We start from the raw sequence: 12,540 nt of genomic DNA, 5'->3' as shown, positions 1-12,540 counted from the left end.
AATATCTGATATTTTGAAAGCATCACCACTAGCTTTGTCTTCTGGCCAACACAGAAGAGCAGAGAGCGGACTTAACCTTCTCTCCAGATATAGCCAAAACCCGAACAAAATATACGAAACAACAGCTTTCAAGACTTTAGATGTCAGCATTAGAAGATAGTGGTCCCTGATAGATGACAAACAAATGAGGCGAGTTGAGTTCTGCGATTAGCCCAGCTTACTGCCTGCGGGGGTGGGGGGGTGAGGGTGATTCTAGCCCAGCATGTGGAGAGAAAATGCAGGTGAAACCCATCTAACTGGGGATACCAACCTGGAAGGTCACGGAGGCCAAGGTGGTTACAGTTCACAAGAAAAAGTACTGGAGAGAGAGCTTGTTCACAGAGACAGCATTGGACGCTTGCAGAGGTTCCTGTGAGTCTTTGGCTGAATACTGATCAGAAGGTATGAGTGAGGAGGCTGCCTGGGCTAGAAGAAATTTCTGAGAAGGTCACAGGAAATAATCTTCAGAACTTATGCAAGGCCAAGAATAGTTCCTATTCTCACCAGCCAAGATTGAAAACATCGTAATTCATGAATCATTAAGTAGGCTAATGGGAGGTCTCTTGCCTCAGTATTGGGGCCCAGTTAGCCTCAGAATAAACGTTGCCTTAGTCTTTCCTAATAAAGCTTAAAAGTAAGACCTGGAAGGATTGGACTAATTTTTAAGCAGTTTACGATGGAGAACAAAGCTGAAGAATATTTATAGGTTTAAAAAAATCTCAGCATCCAACAAGTTAAAAGTTAACAATAGTTGGCATCCAATCAAAAATTACCAGATATGTAATAAAAATAGGAAAACATAAAAAGAAGAAAATATAATCAGTTAAAATTGACCTGGAAATGTCGCATCGATAGTGTATAAGAACACCAAAACAGTTGCTACAGCTGTGTTGCATAAGTTCAGGAAGCGAGAGGAAAGATTAAACTTGTTAGTACAGGCATAGAAGGTACTTAAAGTCCAAATCGAACTTCTAAAATTTAAACTTGCACTGTCTGAAATAAAAAAACATATTCTATGGAATTAATGGCAGATTAGACATTGCATAAGAAAAGATTAGTGACCTTGAACATAGCAATAGAAACTGTCTAAAAAACAGAAAAAGTGAGCTGTGGGATGACTTGAAGCCGCCTAACACACTTGTATTTGTAGAGAAGGTGTACACAGAAAAAATTATTTTAAGAAATAATGGGCAGATGTTTTCCACATTGAATAAAAACTGTAAACCCACAGATCCAAGAAGCCCAGTGATCACAAGCACAAAAGAATCATGGGATGAGGAGTTACAAAGCTGCATCAAGCATACCAAATAAGCAGCCAGAGGGAAAAAGGTCCAGTTTTGAGATACAAAGATATAAATACAGCATATTTCTTATTGGAAACAGTGCAAGCCAAAAGACAGTGGAGCAAAAACTTTAAAATACAGAAGGTGAAAACATGTCAACCTAGTGTTTCCTCTTGGAGAAAATATCCTATAAGATTGTAATCAAATGAGTGCATGTAAAGACAGGTGAAACGTGAATAAGGTGTGTAGCTTAGTTAAACCCATTGCACCAATGTTAATATGGTTTTGAAAATACACTCTGCTTATGTGAGATGTTAGCTTTGGGGACAGATGGTGAATGGTACCACTTCTCGTGAGTCTTAAATTACTTCGAAATAAAACATTTAAATATTTAAAAAAATAAACACTTTTTCAGACATAAGAGTGTTGAAGGAATTCTCCATCAGCAGAAGTGTACTTTTCAGTAGATACTAAAGGAAGTACTTCAGGCAGAAGGAAAATAATACCCTATGAAAATCTGGATCTATACAAAGAAATGAAGAGAACCGGAAATAGTAACTACATGAATAAATAGTTATGTTCCGCTTAACGCTGGGGCTATGGTCTCAGAAATGTGTTGTTAGGTGATTTTGTCATTGTGTGAACATCACAGAGTATAGTTACATACACCTAGGTGGCATAGCACTACACACATAGGCTGTAGGTATAGCCTGTTGCTCCTAGGCTATAAGCAGAAGAGAAAATTGTGCAATTAAGAGATGCAGTAAACACTAGATATATGAAGATGCTGCTGGTTTAACGCGGCGTACTGGTTTAGAGCAAACTTTTTTATAAGTAGAGTACACTCTAATGATAAAAGTTACAGTAAATACACAGACCAGTAACAGTCATTTATCATCATCAAGTATCAGGTACTGTACATAATTGTACATGCTACGCTGTACTATGACTGGCAGTGCAGTAAGTTTGTTTATATCATCACCACGAACACGTGTAACGTGTTGTGCTATGACATTACGATGTCACTAGGCAACAGAAATTTTTTAGCTCAGTTATAATCTGTGGGACACTGTCATATAACTGATCTGTTGTTGACCAAAATGGCGTATGACTGTATGAAAAATTTTCCTTGTTATTATTTAGGTGTCTTTGAAAGAAAAAATTGATTGTCAAAGCAAAAATAGTAACTGTTGTAGGGTTTATAACATGTAGAAATAAAATGTATGATGAAATAGCACAAAGTGTGGGGGAGAGAAATGGAAGTGTAATATTGTGTATCTGAAGTAGTTTTAAGACTCTAGGATGGTGGGTGTTTTGAATTGAATCGTGTCTCCTTCAAATTCATATGTTTAAGCCCAACCTTTAGTATGACTGTATTTGGAAATGGGGCCTTTAAAGAGGAAATGAAGATTCAGTGTGGTCATGAAGGTGGCGCCCTAATCCATTATGACTGGTGTCCTTGGAAGAGGACACACACCAGAGAAGAGGCCTCGGGAGAAACCAACCCTACTGAAGCCTCGATCTTGGAGAAGATAAGTTTCTGTTGTTCAAGCCACTCCGTGTGTGGTATTTTGTCTGGTCCCAGTGGACTAAGACTGTCGGTGGAAAGTTAAATTTATTACTGTAAAACCTAAGGCAACTTCTACAGTAATAGAACAGACCGTTAGAGCTAATAAGAGAGGGGATAAAATGAAATAAAAATGTCCGTTAATCCCAAAGAAGGCAGAAAGAGGATAAGGGGAACAAAAAACAGATGACACAGGAAACAAATAGCATAATGGCGGGTAGACTTAAACCCAACCGCGTCAATAGCCATAGTAACTGCTGGGTAGTCAGAACATCCCAATAAAAAGGCAGAACTTTTCAGATTGGATTAAAAGAAAAAAGAAGAAAAGCAGATCCAACTACATGAAGCTGTTAAGAAACTTACTTTAAACATAAAGACAAAAATAAGTTGTTATACCATGCACTAGTCCAAAGAAAGCTGAGGTAGCTATGCTCATATGAGACAAAGTGGATTTCAGAGCAGGGAGCATTAGCGGGGACCAAGAGTGTCACTGATTGAGATAAAGGGGACCGTTCAATAAGAGCATGGCTATACCGTTCTTAAATGTTTATGCAGCCAATAATGGTAAAAATACATACGACAAAGACTACTACAATTGCCAGGAAAAATAGACAGATGATGATAGGGATGTCAGTACTCCTTTCTCAATAGTAGAAGAGACAGAAAATCAGTCAGGAAATGGGAGGCTGGAACAACTCTACCAGTTCGATGTTTATAGAATGCTCTGCCCAGCAACAACTCAATACATACTGTTTTCAAGAGCACATGGCACATTGATTAAGACAGACCAGTTCTGGGTCATGGAACAAGTCTGGATAAATTTAAAGAGATTCAAGTCAAAAAAACATGTTCTCTGACCACGATGATATTAAATTAGAAATCAATAACAGATTTTTGGAGAATCTTCAAGTATTTGGAAACTGAATAACATACTTCTAAATTACTCATGGGTCAAAGAAGAAATAGGGAAATCAGAAAGCATTTCGAACTAAATGAAGATGAAAACGTCAAAAGTTGTGGGACACACTAACACAGTAATCGGAAGAGAATGGGTAACACTAGATGCCTATGTCATAAACGAAGACATGTTGCTTGATAGTGTTCTCAGCTCTACGTTAAGAAACTGCAGAAGGAAAAACTCAACCCAAAGAAGCATTAGAAAAGAAAGAATTCAGATTAGAGTGGAAATCAGTAGAAAACAAAAATAAAGAAAAATTAATGAGACCAAACCCTGGTTCTTTGAAAAGTTCCATAAAATTGGCAAATAGCTAGCCAGACTGAAGATAAAAGATACAAATCACTATTATCAGGAATGAAATAGGTGACATCATTAGATTCTACAGATACTACATAGACACTAAGAAAATGTTATGGGTTTATTGGCAATAAATTTGGCGAGGGACGAAGCAGACAAATCTTGAAAGACACAGATTACCCAAGTTTATTCAAGAAGTGATAAATGATGTGGTTATGCCAAATCTTTTAAACAAATTGAATCTGTAATGAAAAACCTTCCTACAAAAAAGGCCCAGATGATTTCACTGGTGAATTCTAGGGAGAAATAGTACGAATTCTACACAAATTTTTCCAGGAAATTAAAAAAGAGAGACCACTTCCCAGCCCATTCCACGCGGTCAGCACTACTGCGATGGCGAAACCAGAGGGAGACTGCACGGGGAGCAGAAGAGGGCAACGCAGGATGCTCTTTCTCCTCTGCGGAGTGCCAGCTGCTCCCGTGACCCAGGGGCGGCCGCCCGAGGGGAGGGGACAGGAGGGGATGGCGAAGGCTACGGCGACGGCGACGGCGACGGCAGCGGAGCTGGGCGGTGAGCAACGCCGCGAGGCTTGTGTCCTGGAGCCGCTCTCCCCGCCAGGAGCTCCAGCTGGCACCACCGCTTCAGAATGTTCTCCATCACTGCCTTGCCCTTTCCGTGAAGAACGTCTTTCCGTGGCCCGACGAGACACACCTCTGAAGCACATGGTTCTTGCATGCGAGATGATCATGGCTGACGTCGGGGGCTCGCCGACTCCAAAGGTACCTTTTATATTGGAGGAGAAGGTTCACTGCACAGCCCACGACGGGTTTTTTAGTGTGATGAGAATCAGTTCCCCAGTGGCATCTCTTCCATGTGAACAGGACAGTTATTTCTCTTTATGTGATGTTTTCCCAGAAGTGAAGTACTTAGGAGATGGTAAGAAATTCTGGAACAGCAGCAGCCAGGACGAAACGGTAACAGTGTTCATGGCATTTGTACGTTTTGCAGTGAGGAATTCCTTGGAAAGAGGGACCACGTGGCCAGAGGACATGCTTTCCACGCTGGACTGCCAGGCAGCATCGTAGACTGCAGTGAGGTTCTGGGTGCATTACACAGAAAGCTTGACAGCTTGCCGGGCTTGCACTGGAAGAAGACCTTTAGGGACAGAAACACGCTTAGAGATCGTACGAGGGAAAAACAGCATCGTAGGATCAGTCTTAAGAACAGCGAATGTTACCAATTTTATGTCATCAGTTATTTGGAACTTGGAAAATCATGGTTAGAAGTTCAGTCAGAGGATGATCAGGATGACGGGTCTGATGGGGGAGAACACCCGTCTCTGCCGTCTGCCTGTTTTGCCAAAAGCAGTAATAATCGAAATTTCATGGCCACGTGGACAGTGCACCCAAATTTGATCTCAAAATTAAGTCAGAACTTGTATTAAATTTCTATTAGCAAGAGAAACTGGTCGGTTTCATCCAGAGGCAAATTCTCCAATATAGATGTTAGGTCTGCCACATGAAGTTCAAATCCAAAGCAGACTTGAGGACTCACATGGCAGAAGCTAAACACACGTCACTGCTTCCCTAAATAAAGACTTGGGATCAATCGGAGTATTATTTTCCAACCTGTGAAAATGACGCGCTCCTGTGTGCGCTCTCTGACAGTGACAGTGATTTGACAGCTCAGGAACAAAATGGACATGTTACCATCACGGTGATGATACATCTAAAAGGCGTGTTTTGAAACAAAGCGGTGTTTTGAAACAAAGCGGAATTTTGAGCCCGTTGCTACTACATGCGTGCTTGAAAAACCAGGAGAAACTGCCACAGAAGCTGTTTTTCTTTCATGTTTTTCTCCTGTGAGACAGACGTGAAAGAATAGTTTAAGTTTGGACATCAGCAAAGGATTGGTCTTTGGTGAAATAAACTTTTTTAAAAAATGAATTTTCCAAAAAAGTAAAATAGAAAAACTGAGGACTTTTTGTAAAAAAACCAAAAATCAATATATTTCACATATATAGAGATACACATTCTTAACAAAAAACAATTTTAGCGAATTGACTCCTGGTGGTATATAAAAGAATAATACCATGAAGAATTTAAACTTGTTCCAGTCATGTAAAGTTGGTTTAATATTAAAAAAAAATCTATCGATGTAATTAATCATGTTACCCAACTAAAACCGTATGATTAACTCCATAGATAGGAGAAAACATTTGACAAAATCCAACATCCATTCCTGGTAAAAACTCTCAGCAAACTAGAAATACAAGGGAACATCTCGAACCTGAAAAAGAGCATCTCTACAAAAAAACAAAAAACAAACCCTACAGCTAATGTCATACCTAATGGTGAAAAACTAGATAGATGCTTCTCTGTCTAGGTCAGAAGCGAGGCAAGAGTGTATGCTTTCACCACTTTCATTTAGCATTTTTACTGGATGTTTTGTATGCAATAAGAGAAGAAGAAATCAAAGATTGGAAAGAAATGAGGAAAAATGTCTTCATTCACAGAGACACAGTCATCTGTAGTTAAAGTATAAATCATCTGTAGCTAGTAAGATGGAATCTACAAGAAAAACTATTAGGACAAATAAGTGAGTTCTGTAAAGCTACATGATGCAAAGTCAGGATAACTCAGTTTTATTTCTCTGTCATACTGTACTGAATGGTGGCCTCCAACAGATAGGTTCATGTTTTAACCCTTGGAACTTGGGGATTTTACCCCTTTTAGAAAAAGAGCCTTTGCGGATGTAATTAAATTAAGGATCTTAAAGTGAGATCATCCCGAATTATTCAGGTGGGTTCTGAATCCAGTGACAAGTGTCCTTACGAGACGGAGGTAGGGAGATTACGCACAGAGAAGGTGATGTGAGGATAGGCAAGAAGTTGAAGTGATATGGGACAAGCCAAGAAATGCCAGAGAATGCTGGCATCACCAGAAGCTGGGAGAGAAGCAGGGAATGGATTCTGCCCCAGCCTCTGGAGGGGGTGCCAGGACCTTGATTTTGGACTATGGACTATAAGAGAATGAATTTCTGTTGTTTTAAGCCATCAAATTTGTTGTAATTTGTTATAGCAGCCACAGGAAACTGATACACATAAACTAGCAACAAACGAATTGAAATTCTAAATATGATGTAATTTATGATATCAGCAATATAAAATAGGTAACAGCCTGACGAAATTTCTGAACACCTGTACATTGAAAGCTTTAAAACGTTCCTGAAGATGTAAGGAATTCAAGAAGGCCTGAGTAAATGGAGGTGCAGATCGTGTTTGTGGCTGTGGGGACTCAGTATTTTTAAGATGCGAGTCCCGAAGTGATGTGTGCATTCATGCAGTCTCCATTACAAACTGACAGGCTTATTCTAACATTTGTATGAAAGTGCCAAGGACCTACAGACCAAATCATATTTTGAAAAGACAAAAACATGCAAGAGTTCCACTACCTGACTTCAAGACTTACTGTAAAGCAGTCAAGGTCACGTGCTGTTGGCATGAAGGTGGATTGGCGTCAGAACAGAGAGAGTTCAGAAATCAACTCACTGGTATGGTGTTGATTTCTGACAAAGGAGTAAGAGCTATTTGGTGGAGACAGGATGATGTTTTTAACAAGCAGTACTGGAATAACTGAGTATCTATATGCAAAAAAAATTAGTTTACACCCATACCTCACACTACAAAAATTAACTCAGCGTGGGTCATAGACCTAAAATGTAAAGTATGAAGCCACAAAACTTACCAGAGAAAACATCTGTCACCTTTGGTTAGGCAAATATTTCTTTGATACAAACCAAATATGTGACCCATGAAAGAAACATTTTCTAAACTGGACTTCATCAAAATTCAAGAACCTTTGTTATTTGAATGATACTGTTAAGAGAACGAAAAGACAAATTATTGACCTGGAGAAAATATTTGTCTATCACATATCTGAGAAAGGACTTCTATCCAGGATCGTCAAAATGCCTTGACAGAAAACAAACAACCCCACTAAAAATGGTCAAAAAAACCTGAACAGACATTTTTACCGGAGAAGATACAGAATAAGCCATTTGGGAAATGCAAATTAGGACCACAGTGAGATACCACTGCACACCTATTAAAATTTCTAAAACGTCAAAGTCTGCCAGAGCTTGCGTTCCTGAGCACACAGAGCAGCTGATACCTCCACCCAGAGCTGGTGGACGTACTGAAATAGTGCAGCTGCTTTGGGAGACAGCTGACCAACTTTTAAAAAGTTTATATATACACATACCACATGTCCAAGCCGTTTACTGCTAGAGATTTACTCAAGAGTAATGAAACATGTTCATACAGACACTGGTACACGAACGTTCACTGCAGCTTTGTTTGCACGAGCTGAAAACCGGAAACAATCTTTGTCCATTGGATGACAGGATAAACAGATTGTGGTATTTTGATATTATTGAGTATTAGCAGTACAAAACAAATGAAATATTGATAGATAAATCTGGATGCTAAGTGAAAGAAGCTAGTCAAAAAAAAAAAAGATTTATATTCTAGCAAATACAAACTAATCTGTTGTGACAGGAAGCTGGTCACTGGTTGCCTAGAGACCAAAGTGGTGGAGCAGAGAGGAATAGGAGGGTTTAGAAGAGGCTCCTGGAAACTTTTTTGGGCATGATGGATATGTTCATTATTTTGGCTTGGGTAATGGTTTCATGATTGTCTTCCTATGTCAAGAGTTCTCGTAGTTTACATTTTAAATATATGCAGTTTATTACACATCAATTATATCTAAGTAGAGCTGTTAAGAAAAAGTTATCAGGCCATGTTTCATTCAAGAGTGGAGAGATCACTGATAGCAACTTAAGAAGCCATTAAGACAGATAAAGCAAGTTAAAAGCTCATTGTATGGAGCTGTGTCTCAGGAGATATTTTATGGTTTTATAAGTTTACTATGTGATTAAAAAAAAAAGCCTGAGCAATATTCACCAGTATTACTGGCTTCTCAGTCATTCATCACATCATCTTAATGAAATACATAATATTTGTGTTCTAGTTTCATTTAGTATAAACCTCTTTCTGTCTTTTCCACCTAATAGAAGAAGAATACTTAATGGCTGTACTTTTTATGTTGTTGCACTAACTCAATTAGTTTCTTAATTTATGCGACTAATTTGTTGTGGTCTTAAATAAGTATTCCGTTTGTAGTGGAGTCCAGCAGAGTATTAAATACTGTTACTTCAAAAGCAACGGTTTTCATGGAATCATAGTAGAAAAGCATAAAGTTGTATTAAACTTGAGTTAGAAACCTCCTCAGAAAATAGCTTCATTTGTAAAAAACCTTTATGGGTCGTTTGCAGGTAGGAAATACTGTATCGTTTGGTTGGGTGGGATATGTGGAATAAAACAATTCACTTAAAATATAAAGATAATTACAGCAGTGCTTTTACAGATAAACATCAGGACTCTTGATTTAGTCCCCTTCTGCCCAGAGAGTACAGGCACGTGTCATATTCAAATGCTGGGGGACGATGTCAGTTTGGAGAACTTACTGTATAAAAAGCGCTAGGTCGTTTTAGCCTGAAAGATGCAGTGTTAATTTAAGTTTATGAGAACCTAAAACTCTGTTGATCAATTTTCACAAAGCGAATGTCTGTTATTTAACGTAAACATTAATTTTTTTCAGCTGTGCATTTAGAGCTGTTTAAGATATGAATAAAAATTAGGATTTAAAATATGAATAGAGATTAGAATAGAAACAAGTTATGAATAAAAATAATTATCTGTAATAATTATATATAGTAATTATAATAAATCACAAATTTAATATAGGAACATAGCTGGGTAGTTATGAAGGAATTATCTAAATCATAGGGCAGGAATAATAAAACTTTGATTTTTTTTTTTCACCATTCCTTTTCTGGTTTATTGCATTCTCTTTAGTATTGCAGAAATTAGACAGATAATTTGTATAACCCGAGTCCATGAGTCTTCTTTTTGGATACAGCCTTTGCCTCCCGAAAACTAAAGAAATTTTTAAATTTTCTGATGAATAGATAATTCATTTTAATGTGATTGGTTTTAGTTACCGGCTTTGCCTTTCAAAAAATTTTTATTCTTAACATGCTAAACGTTTGTGCCTGTGTTCTTTTTGTTACTTTGTAAAACTCTCATTTTTATTTTAAACCAGTAATATTAAAGCAGTTTTAGAATGCGTCTTTCCATTGTAGTTACTTTAATTAATTTTATTATCAAAAAGTATTTATTATTATAGTAATTTATAATTATTACTTTAAATATTTCTGATAGTTCTCTAAATCGTCGATAGGAATCTATATTATCTGTTAATAGTAGTAGCTCTGCTCTCTTATCTCTAGATTTTGTGGGTTTTTTTGCACTGTATCTAAATCCTATAAAATTCTTTTTTCTGCTTTTTAAATCCTTTTACTCAAATACTCAAAGTTGAATGAAACAGACTTCCAAACCGCTCGCTCAAGAGAAATAAATGCCTTGCCATCCTAAATCAGATCTTAAAGGAGGGAAAGATTTTAGGCCCTTTTCACGTTTTAATTAAAATTCACTGTTGGGTAGGTTTTTTTGCATTGTGGTTGTTGAATCTCTAGAAGACACAGTTTAGTGTGTAAATTTTCATAGTTACATTAATTTTAATAACTTCTGTTATAAAATTTGAGGTCCTTTATAAACTGTTAGAATGATATTTTATGTATGATTTGGGAAAGTAGAAACAGACTGTCATCTCTTTTCTTGTTTATAGGATCCCATAAAAGTAGTCTTTCGAATTAATCTAAATACATTTAATTTAGAGAAACTCAGCTTTGAAATCAGATAATCTGTCATTCTCAGTAAACGTAGGATGTGAGTGAAATGGAAACTGGGTAATATTTCTCAGGAATATGCTTAAAAGTTTTCGTATGTGTGTATAATTTTCTCTGTCTAAATTTGCTTTTTTTAGTAATCTTATAATCCTGAAATTCCCATCTCTCCAAGGCATTTTGGACTCTTTTACCAAGATGGCTGATTGCTTTTATCTTGACTCCCATCTTCTAGAATAGGTTTAGGATTAGCTGATATACATTGACTTACCTCAGAAGTGATCCTGCTAGTAGCCATTTGTTCGCTATAAGGAGGGATTAACCGTCAGTAAAATGCAGTGGCTTATTTTCTACTCCAGAAATTAAGGAATCGACCATACTTTCAAAGCACATGCCACTGTTTTTGAAAACTTTAGAATTTGGAAGGTTTTAAAGTGTGTGTGGCATAAAAAGGCAGGCGGTGTGTGCTTAAAAAGCGGTGTGTGTGTGTGCGTGTGTGAGGAAAGAGAGAGAGAGAGAACGACATATATAGGGGGTGGGGAAGGGAGGGGAGAGGGGAGATTTTTTTTTCCTCTTGGAAACCATATTTTGGCTGAGGCCTGATTCTTTTTTTTTTTTCTCCCCAGAATTTTTTGTCTTAGCTGTGGCCGTAAAAGAGCTTCATTCATTCTGTACATCTAGAATATTTTAATTAAGCTCAGATTAACATTTCTTCTATATTTTATCACTTTGTGTTTAATTTTCCCTGGCACATATGTGTAAAATATCATTTTAGAGTTTAAAATTAGGTTAGCCAGTTGACTTATCTTCCAGATCTAATAGTTTGAACTCTAATTTGACAGTTTAAAGTGGCATTCATATCTAATAGGGATGTTTTCTTCGGTTGTACAGTTATTACTCATCTTCTGATTTTCTGCATTCTTACATTCTGATAGTTCTAAAATACTTTTAAGTGATTACATTCTTTGCGATATGATTTAATGCTTTAAACTCAGTTTCTATGTGCATATAAAGTGTGGGCTGAAGTATGAACATACTAAATTATTTTCTTGGTTGACCCTGTTGGAAGTTGAATTCAAATGATATTCATGTTAACGGTCATTGAATCTTTATCACACTTAAGCATGTAGAATTTAAAATGGTCACCATTCAGAAGAATATTCAAGATACTCATTTGTTCCACAGGGACAAAATCTAGGCCATTTATGAATCTAAAATACAGTCTTAAAATGTTCTAATAGTTCTTAAAGCAAAAGTACCATGCCACTTGAATATATAAAATATTGCGATGTAGTAATTTTTAAAAATGTAATTTAATAGTAAAATGTTTTTATTATAACAAGTTACATTAATATTTTGCAGGCATTGGGGCCACCGTTACGTTTTTCTTCTATTTTGATTCCTCCCACGTTTGCCTTGTTTTTAAGTGTTTCTGTTGTCTTTAACTCTGTTAAGTACATGGCATCTTATTATTGGGGAAATGTCTTAAGTGCTTACAAAAAGAAGTGATTCAGTTTTGGAATGCAGGCAGTTTTGACCTTTATCCTGGTAGAAGTGGTTTAAAGATGTGAAACTTGAAACTTGTTGC

General features: G+C 37.1%; 1 protein-coding gene and 1 pseudogene across 9 annotated transcripts in view; both read left to right on the top strand.

The window, feature by feature from the left end:
- Positions 1-12,540, top strand: part of PAN3 (poly(A) specific ribonuclease subunit PAN3) — a 123,680-nt gene that overhangs the window by 48,225 nt on the left and 62,915 nt on the right. The gene's annotated exons all lie outside the window — the stretch shown is intronic.
- Positions 4,667-6,468, top strand: LOC120600971 (zinc finger protein 277-like; annotated as a pseudogene).

This window comes from Pteropus medius, unplaced genomic scaffold, assembly GCF_902729225.1.
Source record: "Pteropus medius unplaced genomic scaffold, Ma_sr-lr_union100, whole genome shotgun sequence".
In the NCBI taxonomy this organism is placed as follows: Eukaryota; Metazoa; Chordata; class Mammalia; order Chiroptera; family Pteropodidae; genus Pteropus; species Pteropus medius.
Note: the sequence above shows the minus strand (reverse complement) of the source record. Positions and strands in the feature narration are given on the sequence as shown.